The following is a 17,803-nucleotide window of genomic DNA, read 5'->3' as shown; positions in this document are numbered from 1 at the left end:
TCCTGGCCCCTTCACCCTCTGGCTCGATTCATTCAGTCCATTGACAAATGGCTTGTTAACCCCGCGGGACATTTTGCAATGTGAATATATTATACAAGTGCAAGCTGTGGTTGTCATAGAGTCTTACAGCATGGAAACAGGCCCTTCAGCCCAAGTCTGTGCTGTTCATCAAGCAGCTATTAACACCAATCCTACACTAATCCCCATTTTATTCTCCCCACATTCCCACCAACTCCCCCCAGATTCTACCCCTCACCCACATACTGGGGATAATTTACAATGGCTAATTACCCTCCTAAACCGTACGTCTTTGGGATGTGGGAGAAAAAGCAAAAACCCAGAGGGGCATTGATAAGGTGAATGGCCACAGTCTTCTACCCTGGGTAGGAGTCTAAAACTAGGGCAATAATTTACAGGGGACCTCAGGGGCAAGGTTTTCCACACAGAGGGCGGTGGGTGTGTGGAACGAGCTGCCAGAGGAAGTGGTAGAGGCAGGTACAATTGCAATGTTTAAAAGACACACGGATAGGAAAGGTTTTTATAAGATCTCTTCATCAGTCACATGTACATCGAAAACACAGTGAAATGCATCTTTTGCGTCGAGTGTTCTGGGGGCAGCCCGCAAGTGTCACCATATTTCCGGCGCCAACATAGCACGCCCACAACTTCCTAACCCGCATGCTTTGGAATGTGGGAGGAAACCCACACAGACACATGGGGAGAACATACAAACTCCTTACAGACAGCGGCCGGAATTGAACCCGGGTTGCTGGCGCTGTAATAGCGTTACGCTAACTGCTACACTGCCGTGCCTGCCTCTGGCACAGAGGCTCAGAGGGATATGGGCCAAATGCAGGTAAATGGGACCAGCTTAGGTGGGCAACTTGGTCGGCATGGACGAGTTGGGCCGAATGACCTGTTTCTGTGATGTATAAATCTATGACTCTAAGAACACAAGAAAATAAGAGGAGTAGGCCACTCAGCCCGTCAAGCCTGTCCTGTCATTCAATATTGTCACGCTGACCCTCATCTCCCCCACGTGCTGCGAATTTCAACTAACATGAATCTATTTGCTTTAGTTCCTTCTTCAAATCGTTAATGTTTCTTGAGGGATTTGCACCACACACACTCACCACAGTTCAGCAGATAAAGGTTCCCCTGGAGTTTTCAGGTTTTTTTCTGGTCACTAATTTGCAAATGTAATGACTTCTGCTGAATATTTTGAACATGATCTGACTGTTAGCAGGGTGGCAGTCTCATCTCCAAGGTAACGGTCTTGGGGTCGAGCCACACCCTACAGGTGGGTCAGGGTTGTGGGTCTGAGGACAGTGGATGGAGCCCAGGACGAATTTCTTTGCTCAAAGGATCGGGAAAACATTGGAAATTCTCTCTCCCAGAGGTGCCGTGAATATTCAGTCACAGAGGATGGTGAAAGGTGGGATTGCTGGATCTTTTGACTACGGAGGAATCATGAGTCATTGGGAAAAGGCAGGGAAGGTTTGTCAGCCAATTGGATCTCACTGATGGCAGAACAGGTTCAAGGTGAAGATCCCCTCTAACTGTGTTATGTCCACACATACCTTGTGTTCATCCAAGAGAGGTGCTGAACCAAAGCCACATCTGTCCCCTCGGGTGTAAAATGTCCAAGGGCACGGTTTTGAAAAAGAGCAAAATAATTTTACTCAGTGGCCCTGGCAGCATTGGTCCCTCACATATAATCACCAAACCTCCTTAATTGTCCATCCTATTCCCACTCTGATCTCTCTGTCTGATATGTTCTGACCAGATTAGAACATCAGTCAGGACACAGAACTGTAAGTCCTGACCGATGAAGGCAAGTGTGCCAAACTTCACCACCTTTTCTACCTGTGCTGTTACTTTCAGGGAACTATGTAAGATAAGATCTCTTTATCAGTCACATGTACATCGAAACGCACAGTGAAATGCATCTTTTGCGTACAGTGTTCTGGGGGGCAGCCCGCAAATGTCGCCACGCTTCCAGCGCCAACATAGCACGCCCACAACTTCCTAACCCATACGTCTTTAGAATGTGGGAGGAAACCGGAGCACCCGGAGGAAACCCACGCAGACGCGGGGAGAACGAACAGACTCCTTACAGACAGCAGCGGGAATTGAACCCGGGTCGCTGGCGCTGTAATAGCGTTACGCTAACTGCTACACTTCGGTCCATCTTAATCTGTCAATCTAGAAAAACACATTTCAGCATCTAATTGTTCATTCAAGGATTCCTAGGGTCACCTCTGTGACTGTTTTCAAAACACCTTGCACAGTAAAGCCCCCATTCCAAGTACAGCACCGATAACATCCAGGCCTGGGTTGACAAGCAATAGGTATGATGTAACAATCAGATTCGAATAAGAAAAATTCTAACAGCTCCCTTTTACACAGAACAGTACCGCACAGGAACAGGGCCTTTGCCCCACCACGTTGTGCCGAACGAATTAAACTAATGACTCCCAATCCCTTCTACCTGTACATGGTCCATATCCCTCCATTCTCTGCACATTCACATGCCTGTAAGAGCCTTTTAAATGCCTCTGTCATCTCTGCGTCCACCACCACCCTGGCAGTCCATTCCAGGCACCCACCGCACTCTGTGTAAAAAAAAAACTTGCCCTGCACATCTCCTTTGAACTTTCCCCCTCTCACATTAAAGGCATGCCCTCTATTATTAGAAATTCCGACCCTGGGAAAGGGGTTGCTCCAACAAAGTCCAACACAAGCTCAAGGAACAGCAGCTCATTTTCCAACAGGTGGGTTACAACCTGCAACACACCACACGGATTCCACAACTTCAGATAGCCAGCCTTTCCTGTTTGTTTCAGGACTGGCCTGTTCTGATGAAAAGACATTGACCTGAACCATCAAGACAAAGCGACAGAGGACCTCGACATCTACGGTCAGGACCAGTACCAGATGAAGGGTCTTGACCAGAAACATTGACTGTCCACTTCCCTCCACAGATGCTGCCTGACCTGCTGAGTTCCTCCAGTGCCTTGTGTGTTGCTCCACATTCCAGCATCTGTGGTCTCATGTCACCGACCTGAATTATTAACTCTTGTTTCTTTCTCCACAGCTGCTTCTGAGGTTTTGGAACATTTCAGAGCTTCCTGTTTTATTTCAGATTTCCAGCATCTACTGTATTTTGTTCCTGTTTGTATCTGACGTCAGATTCCCCTATTTTCTCTCTCTCTCTCTCCTCCACTGTCCATGAAATACTTCTTGCAATTTGTAGTAATGAGGCGCTTTCTGTGACACACAGCAAGCCCCCAGTATTGTTTTTGTGATCAAAATGCTAAATAAATGCAGTCGATGGAAATCTGAGATAAACTCAGAAAGATCTGGAGACACTCTGACGGTCAGGCAGCATCCAGGGCTAACTTTCTGGGATATCAGCTTTCCATTCTGACATGAAGAGGGCAGACAAACTCTCCATCAGCTGCAAGGCACTTTGTAACGTCCTGGTGAAGCTAAAAACATATCGAGATGCTGGAATTTTGTATCTCTGCAAGAGCAACATGAACAGGAAGCAGCGAACTCGACAGAAGGAATGCTGTGAGGATCAACGAGGGTCATTCTGTAACCAGATCCAAATTCCATGAGGCTTCAGGGTCAGTTCCCATTTCCTACTCCCACATCTCCCTGATTTATAGGAGTGAGAGGTACTGATAAAATCTCACCTCAGATATCCTTTACAGTTTTATAAGATAAGATAAGATCTTTATTAGTCACATGTACATCGCAACACAGTGAAGTACATCTTTTTGCATAGTGATTTTGGGGGGCAGCCCGCAAGTGTCGCCACGCTTCCGGCGCCAACACAGCATGCCCACAACTCCCTAACCCGTACGTCTTTGGAATGTGGGAGGAAACCAGAGCACGCGGAGGAAACCCACGCAGACACAGGGAGAACATACAAACTCCTTATAGACAGTGGCCAGATTTGAACCCGGGTCGCTGGCACTATAAAGCATTATGCTAACCACTATGCTACTGTGCCTGAAAGGCTGATGCATCCAACAAGGCAAGTTGTGCCAGAGTTCGGTAAGAGCTTGCTGACTAACCACAATAACCCAGTCATCTTCCAAAGCTTGTTCAGCTTATCGTTTCAGATAAACATCAATTTCAAAAATACTTATTACAGCCTTAGGATATCATTAAACACAACATTTATTTTTATATATTTGTATAAGCTCCTACCATCTGTTCTTAAATTATTTGGCAGTTAACTCCTAAATTGTCTCCTCCCTACTAGTACTGTACCCTGGTGTTATACAGCGATTGACCCGTCCCCACTGGTACTGTACCCCAGTGTTATACAGTAACAGACCTCTCCCCACCGGTACTGTACCCCGGTGTTATACAGCGACAGACCCGTCCCCACTAGTACTGTACCCCAGTGGTATACATACAGTGACAGACCCGTCCCCACCGGTACTGTACCCCAGTGTTATACAGTGACAGACCTACCCCCACCGGTACTGTACCCCAGTGTTATACAGTGACAGACCCGTCCCCCCCGGTGCCGTACCCCAGTGTTATACAGTGACAGACCCATTCCCACCTCTCTATAAGACACAGATTCAACAACACCATTATTCAAGAAAGGAAACAGGGATAATCCTGGAAACTTTTGACCAGTGAACCGCACATCAATGGTAGGAAAGTTACTGGAGAGGACTTATTTATGAACATTTGGAAAATCATGGCCAGTCAGCATGGCTTTGTGTGGGGTAAGTTGTGTCTTACTGACTTGATTAAGTTTTTTTGAGGAGGTGACGAGGGTGATTGATGAAGGTAGATCTGTGGATGGTGTCTACGTGGATTTTAGTAAGGCATTTAGTAAGGTCCCTCATGGGAGGCTCACCCAGAAGATTGAGATGCATGGGATCCACGGTGACTTGGCTGTTTGGATACAGAACTGGCTTGCCCATAGAAGACAGGGGGTATCAATGGGACTTATTCTGACTGGAGGCCTGTGACTTGTGGTGTTCTGCAGGGATCCGTACTGGGACCTCTGCTGTTTGTGATGTGTATAAATGGCCTGGATGAAAACGCAGATGGGTGGGTTAGTAAGTTTGAAGATGGGATGAAAATTGGTGGTGGTGTGGATAGTGTAGAAGACCAGCAAAGAATACAGCGGGATGTAGATCAGTTGCAGATATGGGCGGAGAAACTGCAGATGGAGTTCAACCTGGCCAAATGTGAAGTGTTGCACCTTGTAAAGGGACAGCTGTTAATGGCAAGACGCTTAACAGCGTTGATGAACAGTGGGATCTTGGGGTCCAGGTCCATCGTTCCCTGAAAGTGGCTACACAGGGCGGTAAAGAAGGCATATGGCATGCTTGCCTTTATTGGTCAAGGCACTGAGCTCGAGAGTTGGGAAGTTATGTTGCAGCTTCATAAAATTCTGGTTAGGCCACATCTGGAGTATTACATTCAGTTCTGTTCGCCCCATTACAGGAAGGATGTGGACGCTTTGGAGAGGGTGCAGAAGAGGTTCATGAGGATGCTGCTTGGATTAGAGTGTGTGTGCTATAAAGAGAGGCTGGACATACTTGAACACAGACACACAAGAAATTCTGTAGATGCTGGAATCTGGAGCAACACACAAAAAGTGCTGGAGGAACTCAGCAGGTCAGGCAGCATCCATGGAGGGAAATAAACAGTCGACGTTTTGGGCCGAGACCCTTCATCAGGACTGGAAAGGAAGAGGGCAGAAGCCAGAATAAGGTGGTGGGGATGGGGAGGAGCACACGCAGGCAGGTGAGGGGCGAGTCCAGGTGAGGGGGTGGGGCGGGGAGGTAGGTGGGTGGGGGAGGGGGGGAGATGTGAAGAGCTGAGAGGTGATGGGTAGAAGAGGCAAAGGGCTGAAGGAGGAATCCGGGAGGAGAGGGCAGTGGACCATGGAACCATCCATTATGGGGGAGGGGAGGACAGGAGATGGGCAGCTCATCAAGGTGGGGGAAGGGAGCCACAGGAATAAGGGAAGACGGGGGGGGGGGGAGGAGAGGGAGAAAAAGAGAAGAGAAGGGGTGGGGTTATCGGAAGTTGGAGAAATCAATGTTAAGGCCGTCAGGTTGGAGAATCCCAAGGCGGAATGAGGTGTTGTTCCTCCAACCTGCGCCTGGCCTCAACGTGGCAGTGGAGGAGGCCGTAGACAGACGTGTCACTGTGGGAGTGGGATGCGGAATTGAAGTGGGCGGCCACCGGGAGATCCTGGCTGTTGCGGCAGATGGAGCAAAGGTTCTCGACGAAATAGTCGCCCAATCTGCGTCGGGTCTCACCGATGTAGAGGAGGCCGCACCGGGAGCAATAAATGACCCCCTCGGATTCACAGGTGAAGCACTGCCTCACCTGGAAGGACTGTCTGGGGCCCTGAATGCTGGTGAGGGAGGAGGTGTAGGGACAGGTGTAGCACTTGGTCGGGGTAACTTGGGTTGTTTTCTCTGGAGCGACGGAGGCTGAGGGGAGACCTGATAGAGGTTTATGAGAGGCATAGATAGAGTAGACAGTCAGTATCTTTGTCCCAGGGTCAAAATGTCTGATACCCCAGAGGGCGTGCATTTGGGGGGGGGGGGGGGGGGGGGGGGGGGGGGGGAGGGAGGGAGGGAGGAGTTGAAAGGAGATGTGTGGGGTAAGTTTTTCTTTTACACAGAGAGCAGTGGGTGCCTGGAATGTGCTGCCAGGGGTGGGGATGGAGGCAGATATGATAGAGGGGTTTAAGATGCTCTTAGATAAGCACATGGACATGCGGGAAATGGAAGGATATGGACATTGTGTACGCAGAAGGGATTCGTTTAGTTAGGCGTTTAATTAGTTTGGTACAACATTGTGGGCTGAAGGGCCTGTTCCAGTGCTGTACTGTTCGACGTTCAATGTTCTAACACATTTGGACTACAGTCAGTCATCAATGTGAAATTTTATCTCTGACTTGCTCAGCAGATCTAGTATTTTGTTCAATGTCAGAATTTCCCTTCACCGTGCTTGGTTTTCTGTCCATCTGCTTCCCTTGCTCTCTTACTACTGGGGGAGAGCTGCTCTCCGGGACATTCTGTCCTCCGGATGAACAAATGGGCTCTCCCCTCACCTCGAATGCATGCGTCCATCCCATTGCCACAAACCTCAGTGGGATTTCACCTGGTAGTATAGGGGGAAAGGGGAGGGCAATGGGACTGATGGGATTGCAGGGCTGAATGGCCTCATTCATTACAGTACTAAATACGTTGCCAGATCAATATTTATTCTGCAAGCCACATCACTGCAATAATCTGCTGGCTGTAATTTGGTTGCTACAAACAATGTTCTGGATGTATTCAGTGGGTCAACGATGCAGGGTTTCGACCTGAAACGTCGACAATTCATCCCCCTCCCCCTGCAGATGCTGCTCGACCCGCTGAGCTCCTCCAGCAGAGTGTGTGTTGCTCCAGATTCCAGCGTCTGCAGTGTCCCGTGTCTCCACAATTTGGTCGCTATCTTTCGTAAGTAATCGTTTCACTGATTGCAAACAGCTTTGGGACAGGGGAGGTTACGAAAGGCAGTTCTTGTTTTGTTTCTGTTCTGCAATGCTCCCACCTCCTCCCCATGCTCCCCCCTCCCTGTCCAGCCCTGTATCATTGCTCAGTCTGCCACAACTCAGCTCAGACACTGGAGGAGGTACCACCGGCTAAGACACAAAGCTGCAGAACCAGGGGGCTGTGCCAGTGAGGGGATCTTGGGACCGCTCACAAGTACAACTTCAAAAACTGAATTTGTATAGTGCCCTTAATACAGTGAAAGGTCAAGGTCGGGTTTATTGCCATGTGCACAAGTCCATGTGTGCACAGGTGCAGTGAAAAACCTGCAGCAGCATCACAGGCACAGAGCATCAGATAAGCAGCATTCGCAAGAAAAATATAAATTAAACACAATTTTCACAAGAACAAATAAAAATGAAGTCCATTTTAGTGTAAAGTAATCAAAGTGGTTATAGCATTGCTAAACTGTAGTGATTAGGTTTGTGAACCAGATGGCTGAAGGGAAGTAGCTGTTCTTGAACTTAGTACTCGACAGAAGTTTTAGAAACTTAAGTAGACACTTGGACGGGCCATCGGAAGTCCAGTCCAAGAGTTTCCGGCAGTCTGGGAGGAGAGAGAGGTGGAAAAGCCGAGGAGGCAACGTCAGGCCTCAGGGCTGCTGAAGGCATGGCTGCCAGTTACCAAGGGGTGGACACCCGAGAGGGGTGATGGGCTTGTAATCAGAGCAGCGCAGAGACAGCCAAGGGTGCCAGGGCTGGCAGTGGCTTCGGAGAAATGCATGCGTCGCAAAAGAGTGAAAACCTTTATAATCAAGGTCCTGCCTCATGAGGCCCAAGCAAGAACATTGGACACTAGCCAAGAAGTTACCAAAAAACACCCTTTCATTTCAACCTTTCCAATATTCTTATTTCAATGAAATAAACCTTTTAAGGTGTTTTTTTTTCCCCCTCTGGAAACCCAAACATCTACCAGTCCAATAGATTCACTCTCTACAACCACTGCTGGGGTTAATGAAATGATCAACTGCATCATAAAAGAATGGGGGTCAGCCTCGATTGATCAGTTCGAACAGTTCCTGATGCTTGAAGCAACAAGTGCTCCACCTCAGGTTTGCCACTGATGTGGGAGCAAAGACTTTGAAATCCAGTCTGATACCTCTTCACGAATTCATGGCACAACGTCACACTAATGAAGCAACATACACAAGGTCCCACCCCACCCCCCCAAGCAGATATTCCTCTCACATTCACATTTACCACCCTACACCCTGCCCCTGGTCACCTTCCTCCCTCTCCGGGCTGCCCACCCCAATACAAAACAGGAGGAACAGGGAGGTCACATTCCTTGGAAGGTGCAAGTATGGGAGGGATGGATGAGGAAAGGGAGCACCAAGCTCGAAAACACCAGTGGAGAGTTAGTGAGGCTGTTAAAAGGCAAACCATGCACTGGGGTTTATTTCAAGTCAGGTGTGAGGTGCAGTTGGAAGTTTTGGTTAAACCACACTGAGACTACAGTCCTGCTCATCATGTAACACAAACAGGACATGGTGGATCTGGAGGGGATGCAGACTTGCTTTACAAGGACGATACAAGAAAGGCTCAGGGCAGTGCTTCAGGAGACGTTGAACAGACTGGGTCAAACGAGGAAGGGTTTTGATGGTGGGCTCAGAGGGAATGTTTTCACTGGAGGGGAAGAACAGAACCAGAGGCCCCACTCTGTATCTAGCCTGAACACCTAATATACACCTGTCCTGGGAGTGTGTGATGGGACTGTGTGGAGGGAGTTTCACTCTGTGTCTGACCCCGGGAGTGTGTGATGGGACAGTGTGGAGGGAGCTTCGCTCTGTGTCTGACCCCGGGAGTGTGTGATGGGACGGTGTAGAGAGGGAGCTTTGCTCTGTATTTAACATGTGCTGCATTGGCTGTGGGAATGTGTCACAGGACACAGTTCCCGAGATGCACATGTGTCCAAATGGACAAGGGCAGGAGTAGCAGAATGGAAAAGAACACAATAACTCACAGCAGAAGTAGGCCACTCAGTCCCTGGATTCCCCCCCAAATCCAGCATCTGAGCCTCCAAGGACCTGTGGAAGAGGAAGCTGCAAAGAATCGCAATCCTTCCAGCAAAGGAATTCCTCTCGTAAATGGGTTCTTGCTGGTCAGCAGGGACCAATGGGCTGCAGGGCCCTGCTTCCATGCTGGCTGACTGTCTGACTCCTCTTTCCAGTCCTGAGTGGCCAACCACTCATTGTCAGACCTCGTTGCAGGATCTCTAGCCTAAGGCAACAAATTCTTGGCACGTGTCTGCCTGCCCGTGTGGAGTTTGTACCTTCTCCCTGCAACTGCGTGGGCTTCCCCCAGATTCTTCAACGTCCTCCCACATCCCAGTGACCTCCTGGTTGCTGGAGGCTACCCCTAGTGTGGGTGAAAGGCCAAAGGGGAGTTGACGGGCATGTTTGTGAGAGAGAGAAAAAGATTGAATATGGGTACAGGGAAATAAGGAGGGGGGGAATGGGACTGCCAGGATTGTTCCCCTGGGAGCCAGCATGGCTGAATGGCAAGTAGCTGAGCGTATCCTTCCTCACCTAACCATGCCAAAACCGCACATGGTACTCCAGATGCAAAGTTGCCAAAGCTCTGTAAAGCCTGACGCATCACCAAAGGCTCGACCGGGAGGTCACTCTCACAGAACTGACGGCAAGGGAGGGAACTGCAGAGCTTGGGGCTCAGGCAGGTGAAGGCACGGCCAACGAAGGAGACCCAAAACTTAACCAAACCACTGTGAGAAGTGATCCTATTGACACTTGAAAGGTTCAGTGGGGGGGGGGGGGGGGGGGGGGGGAAGCAAATAAGGGTGGGCGCTGAGAGGATGTTTCTCTGACTGGGGGGTAGAGAACACAGAACAGCACAAGAACAGGCCCTTTGGCCCACCACGTCTGTGCCGAACACAACCCCAAACTAAATTAAATCCCTTCTGCCTGCGCATGATCCATATCCCTCTGTTCCCTGCACATTCATGGGTCCATCTAACAGCCTCTTCAACGCCTCTATCATATCTGCCTCCACCACCACCCCTGGCAGCCCGTCCCAGGCACCCACCGCCCTCTGTGTAAAAAAAAATTTACCCACACATCTCCTTTAGACTTTCCCCCTCTCAACTTAAACAGATAGTACTTGCCATTTCTAGCCTGGGGGAAAAATGATTCTTACTGTCTGTGCCTCTCATAATTTTATAAACTTCTATCAGGTCTCTGCCTCCCCCTCAGCCTCTGCCGCTCCAGAGAAAACAACCCAAGTTTGTCCAACCTCTCCTTATAGCTCATACCCTCTAAACCAGGCAGCATCCTGGTGAACCTCTCCTGCCCCCTCTCCAAAGCCTCCACATTATTTAAATATATCCCCCCCTTATTTTTTTCTTCCCAGAATGAATAACGCCACGTTTTCCCCCACTTTGTGGAGTCTTTGCTTGGGATCAGGGGAGAGAGGGGGTGAGCAGGACACAAGAGTGGTCATCCGCCGGCAGCGGTGTCTCGGCTGCACAGCTTCCCCATGGACCGCTGTGAATATTGTGGCACCCCGGGTCAAGGTACACAAGAGAGGGAGAGGTGCAGAAAGAACGAGAGAAACTAACCTGGGGTAGCGAGGTAACCCTCCACTGCATGTTGAACGCACCAGTTTCAGACAGTCGGTAATAACAAGGGGGTCCCGTTGCAATCCAGTCCCCACAGCGAAATGACTTGAGGTAGCTCCCAACTCATCCGCAGACTGCTCCTGCAGCAGTCCAACCCAACTGTCACCTCCCCGGGGTAACTCCCCGAAGAGGCATGTTCTCTCTGTGGTCCCTCCCATTTCAAACCCAACACCAATCGCTCCAGCTCCTCTCGCTCTCTCCGCCAGCCCATCTCTACGCCCGTCGTGCTTCCGTTTCAGACGAGCTTTCCAGACAGAGTTATAATCGGGGTTGTCCCATGAATAATAGTTCAACCTCGAGGAACTTTGTCAGTGTAAAGCAGGCAGAAAGGGTGCAGGGAGCCACGTAGTTGGTCCATTTTACAATTACATTCACGGCTGTGGTTGAAAGAAAGACGTTTATTTTCTGTGTTAAAAACTTCTGGGACAACTGCACAAATTGGCCAACTTTGTGTGGGAAGGGATGAAGTAACACTGCCCTCCATTGGAGGGAGGAGGTTTGGTTCTGCAGGAAGCCAGAGCAGGAAGTTGCCAATGTTTCACAGTGCATCAGACGGAGAGTGTGCTGAAAAAGTGAGCAATCCCTCCAGAGGCCAGGTTCTCAGACAGATGCAGAGACACAGGTTCAAACTGTGCTAAACCCGGGCCTCAGCTACACTCCCACCCATTGGCTCCCAGTCCAACAACATCTTAATGGTCTATTCCCCTTCTGCAAGCCCTTCCCTTCCAACACTCACCCTCTGTCCGATCTCTGTAACCACCTCCAGCCCTACACTCTCTAAAAGCCTTGATCATAACAACATAAGAAACAGGAGCAGGAGTGGGCCATCTGGCCCATCGAGCCTGCTCCGCTATTCAATAAGATCTTGGCTGATCTGGCCGTGGACTCAGCTCCACCTACCTGCCTCTTTTTATAAGATAACATATCTTTGTCACATGTAGATCAAAACACACAGTGAAATGCATCTTTGCATAGAGTGTTCTGGGGGCAGCCCGCAAGTGTCGCCACGCTTCTGGCGCCAACATAGCACGTCCACAACTTCCTAACCCATACGTCTTTGGAATGTGGGAGGAAACCGGAGCACCCATAAGAAACCCAGGCAGACACGGGGAGAATGTACAGACTCCTTACAGGCAGCGGCCGGAATTGAACCCCTGTCGCTGGAGCTGTAAAGCGTTACGCTAACCGCTACACTACCGTGCCTTACCATTCCCCATAACCCTTAATTCCCTTACTATGCAAAAATCTAACTGTGTCTTAAATATATTTAATGAGGTAGCCTCCACTGCTTCCCTGGGCGGAGAATTCCACAGATTCACTACTTTCTGGGAAAAGTAGTTTCTCTGCATCTCCATCCTAAATCTATTCCCCGAATCTTAAGGCTCACCTACCAGTGGAAACAACCTTTCATAATTTTATATGTTTCTATACGATCCCCTCTCATTCTTCTGAATTCCAGTGAGTATAATCCCAGGTGACCTTCTCCTCATAGGCTAACCCCCTCATCTCCAGAATCAACCTGGTGAACCTCCTTTACACCCCTTCCAAAGCCAGTATACCTTTCCTCAAGTAAGGAGACCAGAACTGCACGCAGTACTCCAGGTGCGGCCTCACCAGCACCCTGTACAGTTGCAGCATAACCTCCCTGCTCTTAAATTCAATCTCTCTAGCAAAGGCCAACATCCCATTTGTCTTCTTGATAACCTGTTGCACCTGCAAACCAACCCTTTGCGATTCATGCACAAGCACTCCCAAGTCCCTCTGCACAACAGCATGCTGCAATCTCTCACCATTTAAATCATAATCTGATCTTCTAAATTTCCTTCCAAACTGGATAGTCGTACAGCATGAAAACAGGCCCTTCGGCCCGACTAATCCATGCCAACCATGCTGCCTAAATGAGTTCCCTCTGCCTGCGTTTGGCCCACATCCCTCTAAACCTTTCCAGTCGATGTACCTGTCCAAGTGTCTTTTAAAAGTTGTAAATGTACCTGCCTCAACCACTTCCTCAGGCAGCTTATTCAACATACGGACCACCCTCTCCGAGAAAAAGATGTCCCTCAGGTCCCCTTTAAATCTTTCCCCTCTCACTTTAAACCTGTGCCATCTAACTTTAGATGCCCCCAGCCCTGGGGAAAAGACTGTCACCATTCACCTTATCTCTGCCCCTCTTGGTTTTATAAACCTCTATAAGATCACCCCTCAGCCTCCTTTGCTCCAGGGTAAATAATCCCAGTCCATCTAACAATCTGCTGGAGGGACTCAGCAGGTCGAGCAGCATCTGTGGGAGGAAAGGAATTGTCGACATTTCGTGTGGAAACTCTTCTCCAGATTCCAGCATCTGCAGTTTCGGGTGTCTATCCAATCTCTCCTTATAACTCAAAAACCTCCAGTCCCAGTAACATCTTCGTAAATTTTTTTGCACCCTTTCCAGTTTAATGACAGCCTTCCTACAGCAGGGCGACCAGAACTGTACGCAGTGCTCCAAATGTGGCCTTACCAATGGCCTGTACAGCTGTAACATGATGCCCCAACTCCTGTACTCAGTATCCTGACTGATAAAGGTCAACGTGCCAAACACCCTCTTCACCCCCTGTCTACCTGTGTCACCACTATCAAGGAACTGTGTACCTAGGTCTCTCAGTTCTACAACACTCTAGATCTCTCCATTCTGTAACACTCACCAGGGCCCTACTAATTACTGTGTAAGTCCTGCCCTGGTTTGTGTTACCAAAATGTAACACCTCACGTTTATCTGAATTAAACTCCATCTGCTGTTCCTTGGCCCACTGAGCCAGTTGATCAAATTCCCGTTGTAATCTGAGGTGACCTTCTTCACCGTCCACTATACCACCAATTGCAGGGTCATCTGCAAACTTACTGACCATGCCACCGACATTCTCATCCAAATCGTTAGAGTAAATGATGAACAGGACCGCAAGATACTGCAGAGAGTTGTCATGGAAACCAGCCTCCCCTCCATGGACTGTCTTTACCTCTCGCTGTCTTGGTGAAGCAGCCGGCATAATCAAAGACCCCACCCACCCAGAACATTCTCTTTTCTCTCCTCTCCCATCAGGCAGAAGATAACAGGAGCCTGAGGGCACGTACCACCAGGCTCAAGAACAGCTTCTATCCCACGGATATAAGACTTTTGAACAGTTCCCTTATACGATGAGATGGACTCTTGACCTCACAATCTACCTTGTTATGACCTTGCACCTTATTGTCTACCTGCAATGCACTTCTCTGTAGCTGTGACACTTTACTCTCTATTCTGTTACTGTTTTTACCCTGTACAACCTTAGTGGACTCTGTACTAACTCAATGTATCTGCACTGTGTAATGAATTGACCTGTATGAACGGTCTGCAAGACAAGTTTTTCACTGTACCTCAGTACAGGTGACAATAATAAACCAATACCAATACAACAGGGGACCCAGCACGGATCCCTGCAGCACACCGCTGGCCACAGGTCTCCAGTCTGAAAACATCCCACCACCACCACCAAAAGTCTCCTACGATCAAGCTAGTTTTGTATCCACCTGGCGAGCTCGCCCTGGATCCCATGGGATCTCACCTTCTGGACCAGCCAGCCACATCCAAGGCCTTGCTAAAGTCCATGCAGACGTTCAGAATCAGAATCAGATTTATTATCACTGACTTAGATGACGTGAAATTTGTTGTTTGGCAGCCGCAGTACGGTGACAATGTCTGCCCCACTGCCCTTAATGGTCCTCTTCGTCACCTCTTCAAAAAACTCAACCAACTTCCCACGCACAACGCCATGCTGACCATCCCCAATCAGTCCTTGCCTTTCCAAATGCAGGCAGACCCTGCCTCTCAGAATCCCCCCCAGTGACTTACCCACCACTGATGTTAGGCTCACCAGCCTATAGTTAGAACATAGAACATTGAGGAGTACCGCACAGTACAGGCCCTTCGGCCCACCATGTTGTGCAGAACTATAACAGTTCCCTGGCTTGTCCTCGCAGACTTTCTTAAATAAATCCACAACGTTAGCCATTCCCCAGGCCTCCATGATACAAATATCTGCACTAAGGGCCCTGCAATTTCTTTCCCAGCTTCCCACAACGTCCTGGAAACACTTGATCAGGTCCCGGGGAATTATCAACCTTTATGCATTTTAAAAGCCCTCCAGCACCTCCTCTTCTGTAATGTGGACTTTCTTCAAGAGATCATGATTAACTTCCCCAAGCTCCCTAACACCCACATCTTTCTCCATGGTGAATACAGATGAGAAATGTTCGTTAAGAACCTCACCCATCTCCCCTGGCTCCACACAGAGACGACATCATTGATCTTTAAGGGTCCTTATTCTCTCATTTGCCCTTAACATACCTCGAGAATCTCTTTAGATTTTCTGTTGCCTCATCTGCCAGGAACATCTCATGTCCCCCTTTTGCCCTCCTGACTTCCCCCTCAAGTGTGCTCCTACACCCTCTTTACTCCTCAAGGGAATCGCTTGATCGCAGGTGCCTGTACCTGACCCAGTCGTCCTCCTTTTCCTTGACCAGAGCCTCAATCTCCCACGTCATCTAAGGTTTCCTTCTCCTGCCAGCCTTGCCTTTCACTGTAACAGGAACACGCTGACCCTGAGCTCTCACTATCTCACTTTTAAAAGCCTCCCACATGCTAAACATCTCTTTACCTGCAAACAGCCTTCCCCAATCAATCTCTTGCCTAATACCGTCAAACTTGGCCTTGCCCCGATTTAGGATTTTAACTGGTGGACCAGTCCTATCCTTTTCCATAACTATTTTAAAACTAATAGAATTATGGTCACTGGTCACCGCTCCCCCATCTACCTGCCCATCTCTACCTGCCTTGAGAGGGTGAGCTTACTTCTGTGGGTGGTGCAGTGGTTATTAACATAGAACATAGAACAGTACAGCACAATACAGGCCCTTCAGCCCACAATGTTGTGCCGACCTTTAAATCTCGCCTAAGACTATCTAACCCCTTCCTCCCAAATATCCCTCTATTTGAAATTCCTCCATATGCTTATCTAGTAATCTCTTGAATTTGACCAATGTACCTGCCTCCACCACCATAAGGCCATAAGCCATTCGGCCCATTGAGTCTGCTCTGCCATTCGATCATGGCTGATTTATTTTTCCCCCTCAGCCCCATTCTCCTGCCTTCTCCCTGTAACCTTACTAGTCAAGAACTGAACAACTCCACTTTAAATACATCCAATGACTTGGCCTCCACAGCCATCTGTGGCAACAAATTCCACAGATTCACCTCCCTCTGGCTGAAGAAATTCCTCCTCATCTCAGTTCTAAAGGGACGTCCTTCTATTCTGAGGCTGTGCCCTCTGGTCCTAGACTCTCCCACTACTGGAAACATTCTCTCCACGTCCATTCTATCCAGGCCTTTCGATATTCAGAAGGTTTCAATGAGATTCCCCCCCTCATCCAGCGACCGGGTTCAATTCTGGCCACTGCCTGTAAGGAGTTTGTACATTCTCTCTATATCTGCATGGGTTTCCTCCGGGTGCTCCGGTTTCCTCCCACATTCCAAAGACGTACGGGTTAGGAAGTTGTGGGCATGCTATTTTGGCACCAGAGGCGTGGCGACACTTGTGGGATTACCCCCAGAGCACTCTACGCAAAAGATACATTTCACTGTGTGTTTTGATGTACATGTGTCTAATAAAGATATCTTATCTTATCTTATCTTAACCAGGGTAGATCTTCCCCACTAGTGAGGCGGCAATAAACCAAATAAGCTTCAAGATCACTTCCCAAAAACAAAATACTGCAAAGGCACGAACACTCGGCAGGTCGGGCAGCATGCATGGAGTGGGAAACAGATCCATAACCTGTCATCAGACCAGCAATATTAACCTGACCTCATCGAGGTGTATAAAATCACGAGGGGCATCGATAGTGCAAATGCAGTCTATTATCTCAGGGAAGGGGAATCAAGAACCAGATTGCATTGGTTTAAAGTGAGAGGGGAAGGATTTAAAAGGGACCTGAGGGGAAACTTCTTCACAGAGAGGGTGGTGGGTATATGGAACAATCTGCCAGAGGAAGTGGTTGAGGCAGGTACATTAACAATGTTTGAAAGACATTTGGACAGGTACATGGATAGGAAAGGTTTAGAGGGATATGGGCCAAATGCAGGAAAATGGGACTAGGTGAGATGGACATCTTGGTGGGCATGGACTGGTTGGGGCAAAGGGCCTATTTCTGTGCTGTATGACTCTATATGACTGTAGAACCCAGTCCAGGGATGCTGTCTGATCCATTGTGTGCCTCCCAAATTCATCTGCCTTTTACATCAAGCTCACTGGTAACAGCACTGTGTAATGAATTGACCTGTACGATCGGTTTGTAAGACAAGCTTTTCACCGTACCTCGGTACAAGTGACAATAATAAACCAATACCAATACCAATACTTGCATTGAGACAGCTGTTTACTTCCAGAGATTTTGGGTGAGTTTACATTGGTGGTGAGAGTGAAGTGATAAGATAGGGAAGAAGCACTGAATGAGACTGTCGGCCAACATCGTCCAGTCCTGTGGTGAACAGATAAACCATG

At 48.8% G+C, this 17,803-nt stretch overlaps 1 protein-coding gene across 6 annotated transcripts in view; it reads right to left on the bottom strand.

Annotated features, from left to right (window-relative positions):
- Positions 1 to 17,803, bottom strand: part of LOC127571989 (phospholipase D1-like) — a 168,484-nt gene that overhangs the window by 125,015 nt on the left and 25,666 nt on the right. For 2 of the 6 annotated variants that reach the window (XM_052018782.1, XM_052018787.1), the window contains exon 1: positions 11,169 to 11,382. The exons of 3 other annotated variants lie outside the window; for them this stretch is intronic. The gene's annotated coding sequence lies outside the window, so the exon portion shown is untranslated. Of the gene's footprint in view, positions 1 to 11,168; positions 11,385 to 17,803 lie in introns of those variants that run through there. One more of the 6 variants, XM_052018788.1, reaches the window with a different exon arrangement.

The sequence above is a fragment of the Pristis pectinata genome, chromosome 6, assembly GCF_009764475.1.
Source record: "Pristis pectinata isolate sPriPec2 chromosome 6, sPriPec2.1.pri, whole genome shotgun sequence".
NCBI lineage: Eukaryota > Metazoa > Chordata > Chondrichthyes > Rhinopristiformes > Pristidae > Pristis > Pristis pectinata.
This window is presented reverse-complemented; position numbering and strand designations above follow the sequence as displayed.